The sequence below is a fragment of the Rhyacophila brunnea genome, unplaced genomic scaffold (assembly GCF_057557595.1).
Source record: "Rhyacophila brunnea isolate RB1 unplaced genomic scaffold, BYU_Rbru_1.0 scaffold_21, whole genome shotgun sequence".
In the NCBI taxonomy this organism is placed as follows: Eukaryota; Metazoa; Arthropoda; class Insecta; order Trichoptera; family Rhyacophilidae; genus Rhyacophila; species Rhyacophila brunnea.
In genome coordinates this window covers 37,598,172-37,607,383 of record NW_028232871.1, presented here as the reverse complement: position 1 = coordinate 37,607,383, position 9,212 = coordinate 37,598,172, and the positions used below count along the sequence as shown (strand labels likewise).

General features: G+C 35.3%; 1 pseudogene across 1 annotated transcript; it reads left to right on the top strand.

The window, feature by feature from the left end:
• The first annotated feature begins 639 nt into the window (after nt 1-639).
• Nucleotides 640-3,386, top strand: LOC147070996 (uncharacterized; annotated as a pseudogene). Its single transcript, XR_015070902.1, has 2 exons — nt 640-1,183; nt 2,771-3,386. The product of XR_015070902.1 is annotated as an uncharacterized LOC147070996 (transcript).
• The last annotated feature ends 5,826 nt before the right edge of the window (nt 3,387-9,212 follow it).

Below are 9,212 nucleotides of genomic sequence, written 5' to 3'. Positions count from 1 at the left end.
TCAGATGAGGCATTCTCTCGCTTCAGTGGTCTCAAGCATTGTAAATCGATAAAAATTAGATGTTCACGGCGCGGTATCCCCCGCCGCCTGATGAGGTTAGTGTGTTAATAGTATATGTGAGACATAAAGTTTAAGGAAAGACCTATGAAATTATACGTTTACATTCAACGTTATGCTTATTATTGAAGAGTATTTGCCTGCTATTTTTTTTCTCTTCAAACGCGTGCCATGCAAAATCAACTCGCGTGCCATAGGTTTGCCACCCCTGCTATACAATATACCTACATACAACACATATACGAATACTAAACTCGCATACGGTGGCTCTCAACAATTTACTTGCAGCAGCACATTCCAACCATTCGGCACACGTTCGTAGTCATTACAGGATTGTATTTAAATAATAATGAATTGTACATGATGGCCCACGATGGCGGCTTAAGCGTCGACCTATAGCGTCGTGGGTCTCAGGTTCGAATCCTGGGTCTGGCAAGTACACATATTATTGTTTTTCAATTTGTGTATGAGTCAGAGTATGGACCTAATGGTACGTTTACATTTGACACTAATATCGTCATATTTATGTATGACACCATATTCACTTAAGTGTAAACAGTAAGTATATTTGTATCTGCCACTTATTTTGCCTGTGTCGACTCTCACCTGCAACTTATTCAATCTACTTATATACGCAAATGTAAACACCGCGTTTACGACAAGTTCGAACTTGGAGCGATATATCACCAAAGTTGAGCCACCGTCTACTTTATGTCAAGTACCTGACATTATTCGTACCTAGCTAGTTTGACAGGTAGTAAAGTGCATCGAGCAATATGGATATTAAAAAAGAGTGGTTAAAAGCAGATACATTTGATTTAATAGACAAATATCACCTTAAACCGGAGTTATGGGATGTGACCGCGAAAGATTATAAAAACCGTACGAAAAAAAGTGATGCAATATCAGAACTTGCCAAAAATTTTGATACCACAGTTGTGGAAATTAACAGAAAAATACACAACTTAAGAAACCAGTATAATAACGAACAAAAAAAACGAAAATAAAGAAATCGGGATCGGGCCTCGATGACTTATATGAATCGAAGTGGCCCTATTATAAAGTGTTATCGTTTTTATCAAACGCTTCAACATGCCGATCGACACTGGGAAACATTCCAATAACTGTAAGTTTGAAACTGTTTATACCTAGTTTATGTATAAGTTTAATTTAATTGAAAAGGTAACAGTCAAAATTTATATTATATGAGGCTGTTAGTTTGAAAGTAGGTTAGGTTATGTTAGGCTATGCAGAATTATTGTTCATTATTCGGTTCTATAAAAATATCAGTCGATACATTTTTGTGTTTATGGAATTTCTAGGCAGGCTGGTAACACAAACGCATCGCTTTGTTTTTCAACTGTCAAAGTGTTGTTTCTTTCTCATTTTGTAGTCGTTTTACCAATATACTATAGTTTTTTCTTAAGTAATATTTAAAATTCAATAAATCTATTAATATATGCTCAAAGATATTATTAGGCATCGCGGTAAAAGTACACTATTTGGAATGGCCCTCAAAAAACAACTTTGTTCAAAGTAACACTGCCATAAACACTAGATGGATAGAATGACATATTATGTTGGTTTTATAAATACTCAATTCATAAGGAATAACAATAAGCATCAATTTCACATAGAAATAATATAGTTTCTCCTAGTGGAATCATTAAAATGATTGATTTTTGAGGGCCGTTCCAAATAATGCACTTTTCTCGACTTCACATTTCAAGTGGGTAGGTAGGTATGTAAAACTAATGATTAAAAAAATAAAATTTCTTAGTTTTTTTTAAATTTTATATTTAAGTAGTATCTAAGTAAGTACAAAGTGTATTTTATAATATTTTATATTGCCAAGATAACTCCCCTTGTGCACTGACAAAATATTCCCTAAATTCTTCTCTTACACCTTTTGCATCCAAGGAATAATTATTACTCCCTTGCTGTTCTAGAGGTAATAGGTTACGTGTCGATTCTTCATTTCGCCAACTTCCATTTTCAATTTCTCCTGTTTCTATATTCTCTCTATCAAATATACCTTCAGGGGCATATATATTAGCAGAAGATTTCTCTGAAAGTAAGAAGTTGTGTAACGAACATGTGGCTAATATTATTTTATCAACACAAGAAGAATTGGTTTTCTTAGTACCCTAAAAATACTAGACATTACACCAAAAGCATTTTCGACAACATTTCTTGCTCTAGAAAGCCTGTAGTTGAAAATTCTCATTGAACCTTGACATTTATGTGCATATGGTTTCATTATATGTGGTTGAAGAGGAAACGCATCATCAGCGACAAAGACATAAGGAACTTTCATATTTCTACCAACAAGATGTGTTTGTTGCAAACTGTTTGCTTGCTCTTGAATGTAACTTGAAATTCCACTAGCTCTAAAAACTCCACCATCAGAAATTCTGCCATTTCCACCAACGGAAGCTATGATAAATTTATAGTGTGCATCAACAATCGCCATTAAAACAACACTATGCTGTCCTTTATAATTGAAATAATAACTTCCACTTTTCTTGGGGGCTTGAATAACAACATGTTTGCCGTCTATAGCACCCAAGCACTGGGGAAAGTTCCATTTTGATTGAAAATTTTCGCTGACAGCCTTCCATGCTTCTGGTGTTGATGGTGCCTACAAAAACATCAAAATAATTATTAGTAACGGTTCAACCTACAACCTATTTATTATAATTTCTATTTTTAGGACGATGCTTCCACATTAGACGACACATACGTAACAACTGAAGAACAAGTTGAAGGATCATCCTCAGTTACGAAACCAACGAAACCAGAAGATGAAAGGGCGTGTAATATAAAGGGGAAAAAAAAAACCAGGAAAAAGGACACTAGACGATCGTGATGCATTATTAATGCGAAAAGCCACACACATACTCTCTCAGGATGATGATGAGTATGATATTTTCGGCAATTATATTGCATCACAAATTAGGACAACAAAAACCGAATATTTAAGAAAAAAAATGAAAAGAAAAATACAGCGGGCGGTGTTAGAGGTAACTGAAGAGGAAGAGGAAATGATACGATCAGGAATGTATTCCTCTCCATCCTTAGCATCACCGTGCGAAACGGATAGTACACTGTCGAATGAGGTTGATATTCAGATTGAATATCAACCTCATTCAATAGTGCACTATATTGAAAATGAAACAGACAGCTGCGAAACTGAACCTACCGATTTGTAGATAGAATTTATTTTATTATAAAATTAATAAAATATATTTAATCACCGGTAATATTGAACATATTTAATTTTGAAAAACATTTTCTGAGAATATATTATAACCAATAGAAAAAATCTTTTTTTGAAAAGAAATAACCCAACCCGAACAACTCGTAGCATAGTGATAATGCACGGATAGGGCGTAAACCTGGAAGATACAGGGTTCGATTCCCCGTCGGGTTGGCTTACTTTTTTTCAAAAAAAGATTTTTTCTATTGGTTATAATATATTCTCTCAGAAAGTGTTTTTCAAAATTAAATATGTTCAATAATCAGAATGATATATGTATTCTTAAATCTTGTGAATTATTCGTTGAATAAAAGATATAGTTAACCGGTGATATTATTATAAATTGAATTCCTAATTAAATACATATATATTGATAGGTTCTTAAAAAATACAGACTATGTAAATAGCTTATTACAAGCGACTAAGTAATTTTGTTTTATCATATTTTAATCCTAAATTACGGCGCTTTTATCATACATGTAGTATTCTATTGAGACTATTATATTGTATACTAGGTATATCATTTTAAAACAGGTTTTTAAAAAACATTAGAATAATCATTAATCTTTGGGTGGGAATTAATCGTACATTGCTTTGTATTTTATTATTAATTTCAATTGTGTTTTTACTGTTTCCTCGTCTTTTTGCTTATCTTTAAGTATTTTAAACTACTTGTTTTTCATCTTACTGTTTTTATTTCTAGGTTGTGTTTATTTTTCAGGATGTGATTTAATAAATTTATTATAAATTTTCAAGATATTTTATTATATATTCGGTACTCCCATCCATACACATAAAATACACTATAATTAATTATTATTGATTAAATATTGTAATTTGCTAAAATGCAATACCAACAGATAAGGTAGTACAGGCAGACATGTTCAAGTTGATAAATGAAAACGTAAATGCCTACACAGTTGAAGAGACGGGTCTACCTGGAAATTATTTGAGCACATAGTTATATTACTGTAAGATTTAATTTAATTCCTGTTATCCAAGTTTAAAATTACAAAGAGTAACCTCATTACTTCCATAATCCCTTATAGTATCACCGAGCCTATCGGATAGTGCACTATCGAATGAGGTTGATATTCAGATTGAATATCAACCTCATTCAATAGTGCACTAAGTCGCGTTGACACGGTCCAAGTACGATCCAAGTACACTTGGATCGAGTGCCATCCAAGTGACAGCTTCATACTATTTATTCTTATCCAAGTGCACTCGTATGAGACATCTTCATACTAATTATTCCTAACCAAGCTACTTGGACCGCGTCGTACTCATCCAAGTAAACTTGGATAGGAATAAATAGTGTGAAGCTGTCACTCGGATGAGACATCTTCATACTAATTATTCCTATCCAAGTCTACTTGGACCGTGTCAACGCGGCTCTACCTATATTGAAAACGAAACTGACAGCTGCGATACCTACTGAATTAAACTGAACCTACCGACATGTAATCCTTTTCCAAAACATCGACAAGTATTTGGCAGATCTCTGGAACGATCAAACTGATTGTGCATTTGGGTATTCTAAATAAATAACCAAGACTAGCGTACGAATCACCTAGAATTGTAAAAATATTTGTGTGAATAAATATGTATACAATGTTTTTATTATTTTGAATATTCCGTCACTGCATATTCAACATATAATCTTGTGTGACATTAATTTGGCCCATTCTCATATTCGCATTGGACCAAACACACATTGAAGTAGTTCATCAATAAGTATTGATATATGTGGGTGTTTTTAGATCAAAGATCCCAACGCACGCAAATAAAAATGTACTGTAGCGATCTGTCAAATATCATAGACAGTGAGAAATAAATCAGAGTTGCCGTGTTCTATGGATTTTGTGGAAAAATAAAATATCGCATGTTCTCGGCACATACAATTAATTCTGATGCAGTCTGTGAAGAAAAAATGTGCTTCAAATGGTATTAACTGCACTCATATTACGAGAAGTAATATATTATTGAATATGCAAGGACGATTCACTTCTTACCAGTTGCTAGATATCGCAATGTTACTGTTAATCGTTCTTCTACACTTATGGCATTTCTAAATTTTGTGTCTTGTTTTTTGGCAAAAGGTCCAATCTTGCAAACTAGTTTTTCGAAATCCACTGGCCTCATTCTCACAAAGTTCACAAATTGAGTTGGATCTTCGATTTTAAACTCTGACATTAAACGGAAGGCACCTAGTTCTTCTCGTCGCTGAATCCATTCCCGCACCCATTTAGACCGTTTTTTCCTTCTTTTTGTTGCCAAAAGACTTAAAATAATAAAACTCGCTGCTTTCTTTTTTAACATTCCCATATTGACAACTGACAACTACTGACAACTGACATAACGTTTTTGAGAAGTATACGAAATAAGTTACAATACCATATGTAAACACCGCATATATTTAATCCAAATGTTGCCATTGAATAAAGTGTCGAGACTTTATTTCAACGAGAAGTATACGAGAATTTTATGTCAGATCAATGCAGGTGTAAACAGTAAGTGAATTTTTATGTCAGACACATAAAATAAGTATATCGGTATAAGTGTCAGATGTAAACGTACCATAATAGGTTGAGCAAGTGGCTGATATCCATTTCTCGTAAAAACAAAATCTGTTAATACAAAACCTCCATTATGTGGAGGCCTATAATATTATGATCCTATTAGAATCGGACATGGTAAATTTTTTGTTGTAGTGGTATTATTATTTGTGTCCATAATGTCGTGCCAGGTTCGTATCCCGGGTCTGTTGTCTTTCAATGTGTCGGTATTTGGCCACTGAGCAAGTGGTATTTTTTGTAGTAATTTTAAACCTGTATTTTGAACACTTTTTTTATTAAACTTTGTGTTGTACAACCAATGTGTTTTGATATTGGTTATTTTTTTTTATTCCTCATCCATTTTTTTAATTACTCATACATTTTTTGATGATCTGTGATATTATAGCCAGTAGGTATGTACGAAGTATTGCAAAACTCATTGAGTCGTTCCAAAAATAAGAAGATTTTTGTGTTAATTTCAATAGAACTGCTATGTAGATCATCTTATTGTAGGTCTAGTAGATTTAGAATTTAGATCTATTTGGAAAATAGTATTATTTTTTACCATTCTTATACTTTATACCTATGCCTAGGTGGTCATGTCAAAAAGTGAAGGTAGATAGTTTTATTTAGGCAAAATGACGATGGCGAAATAAGAATACCTACGTAGGTATATTGCCAGTATGAAAAAAACTATAATTTTCTTAATATAATAATAATTCTAACATCACTCCTGATCGTTTTAGATATATTTTCATTATAAAAATCATCAAATTACGTAAATTCGTGCACCACAGAAGCGTAAAATGAAATTCGGGGGCGTTCCCCATTTGAAAACAGAAGTGTGATTAACTGCACAGGATGGGCTTGTCAGTTCACAGTTTAAACACGTGGACAAGAAGTTCTTTTTCGCCAATACGTATATACACAGGGAACTCGGAAATAATAAGAACTGAAATACCTAACGTGTGTGGAGTAACAGGCAATCGATCTCGAGTGTGAAAGAATATGGGATAAATGTGTCAAGAATACGCTTGTCTTTCGTTCTGACAACTGCTCTCGGTTTATGCACTGACGCTCATTCAATATTGGTGTATTTGAAGGTTGCAACACACACACTATTGCACGTCTATAATGACACTCACACATTCACAACCCTGCGTCAAAATTTGGTGCATTGGGTTATAGCCCTATATATTAGAATAGATATAGAATTCTCTTTATTAATCTGTTCTGTGCATGTACCTACACATAGGTCCGTTTGTTCATTGGTGACCCCTCGATCTGCACGTCCGAGTCAGAGGATCGATCACCCTCCTCTTGAGGGGGATCAGCACAACACTCGCCGGTGTCCATCTGACACCACCGCAGAGATCCGAGGACATTCCTTACAGGAAGACTGTAAGTGACATTCTGTACAAGACCGCATTTGCGGCATGGCAGGCGAGGTGGACCGCCTCCCCCAAGGGGCGGCACACTTACCGTTTTTTTCCAGACGTATTCTGCAAGCACCAAACTAGAAGACTCCAACCTTCGCACTGGATTAGCCAGTTCCTCACCGGCCATGGTAACTTCGCCGCCAGACTCCACGAGTTTGGCTTGATTGCAGATGGGCCGGGTCGTACCTGCGGGCATGACCACCAAGATGTTGAACACACCCTCTGGGATTACCCGCTTATGGAAATCGAACGAGCGGAGCTGTTTGCCAGGGTCCGTCCTCACACGGGCCCAATTGGTCATGGAGATTTGATAGCAACCGAGGCCAACTTTGCGGCATTCGAGAAATTTGCAGCGTCGTATGGGGAGCGGGATAGTCCCGACTCTTCTGTAGACTCATGCATTTCAATTCGTGACACTCAGTATGCGATTACATAAAGCGCATAACGTCAGCGGACAGCAGAGCCAGTCCAAAAAACAAAAAAAAATCTTTCTTAACTTTCTTCTTTAAGCACTACGGTGCATGGTTGCAGCATCAGTCCCGTGCGGCTCTGTCTCGGGACAGAATGAGCACTTAAAATCACTTCTTTCAGACACGTTTAAAGCGTCATGGAAAGCGGCCGTGCATATCCACGGCTGTGCATATATGACGGGTGGTGGTGGGAACTTTAACGTATGTTCATTGGTGAAAACTAAAAAGTTTTGCGTCACAATAGTTGAGAGTTGCTGCTATTGTAGATACTAATGCAGGCTGTGAGTACATTATTTGTTGAGAAGGTAACTTTTTTTCTCTTTAAGGAGCGTGCTGGCGAATTTACAATCTGCTTGTAAACTCGCCCAGTTTCATCATCCAACAAGCTAACAAGCAGGTTGTAAACAATCTACCGAGAAAAGTTGAAAGCCGGTCAACTTTACACGCTACAAACGCTGGCGTGTGTGCCTACTGCGTCTGCGCAGTAGAGCGATAGTAGCGACTTCCCAGTAAAAAAACGAACTACTCAATACGTCCTGTCAAAATAGTACCAAAAAAGACGGTTTCAACTCGCTAGCTTGTTGGCTTCTGAGCGAGTGGAAAGTTTTGTGTGTCATCATCACAATCGCACTAGCTGACTCGCCAGCTTTTAAATTCGCCAACAAGCAACGTGTAAAGTAGCTCAATGTCATTGAGGCTTTACAGTTTACATGCACCATCTTACACAAAATCTTGGCGGCGCCCATGCCCATTCTAGTGGCAAAGTGTGGGGATAGAATGCAGACTGTTAAGATCAGCCATAAATAGTGCACACTAAACTTTGTCAGTCATGCGTAATAGTTTTCATTGAAATAAGGCTACAATTTACAGACGGTGTTGGTTCGATTTTAAAATTCAATTAAACCCTGCAAAACCAAGCCAAAATAAATAATAGTAAAAAAATACCCTATAAAATATCTAAAATTATGCAATTAAATCATACATAAGTTTGCATATTTTATAGATAGAATAATATTTTTTATCTATTATAGTTTGTTAGGCAGGGCTTAATGAATTTAAAAAAATGAACCAACAATATGTGTAATAACTATTATGGTTTGGCTAGATAGGGTTTAATTGATTTTTAAAAACTAACCAACACCATCTGTAAATAAAATTGTAGTCTTCAATAAAAGCAAATACGTATGACTAACAAAGTTTACCTAACTGATACGTTGTCATACTAAACTAAACTGTATTTTTTTGGAAATTCGTTTTAATTTAAAATAATATAGGTATCTTAAAGAGTTTCCGAGAATTGAGCTACGTATGGTTTCAACTTGTACCCGACTGACTTCGCGCAAATAAATAAATTTATATAAGTATTCATAGAATAATAAAATGTGTACTTATAAATAAAAAGTGAGAATTTTAGAAAATTTGTGGGTTA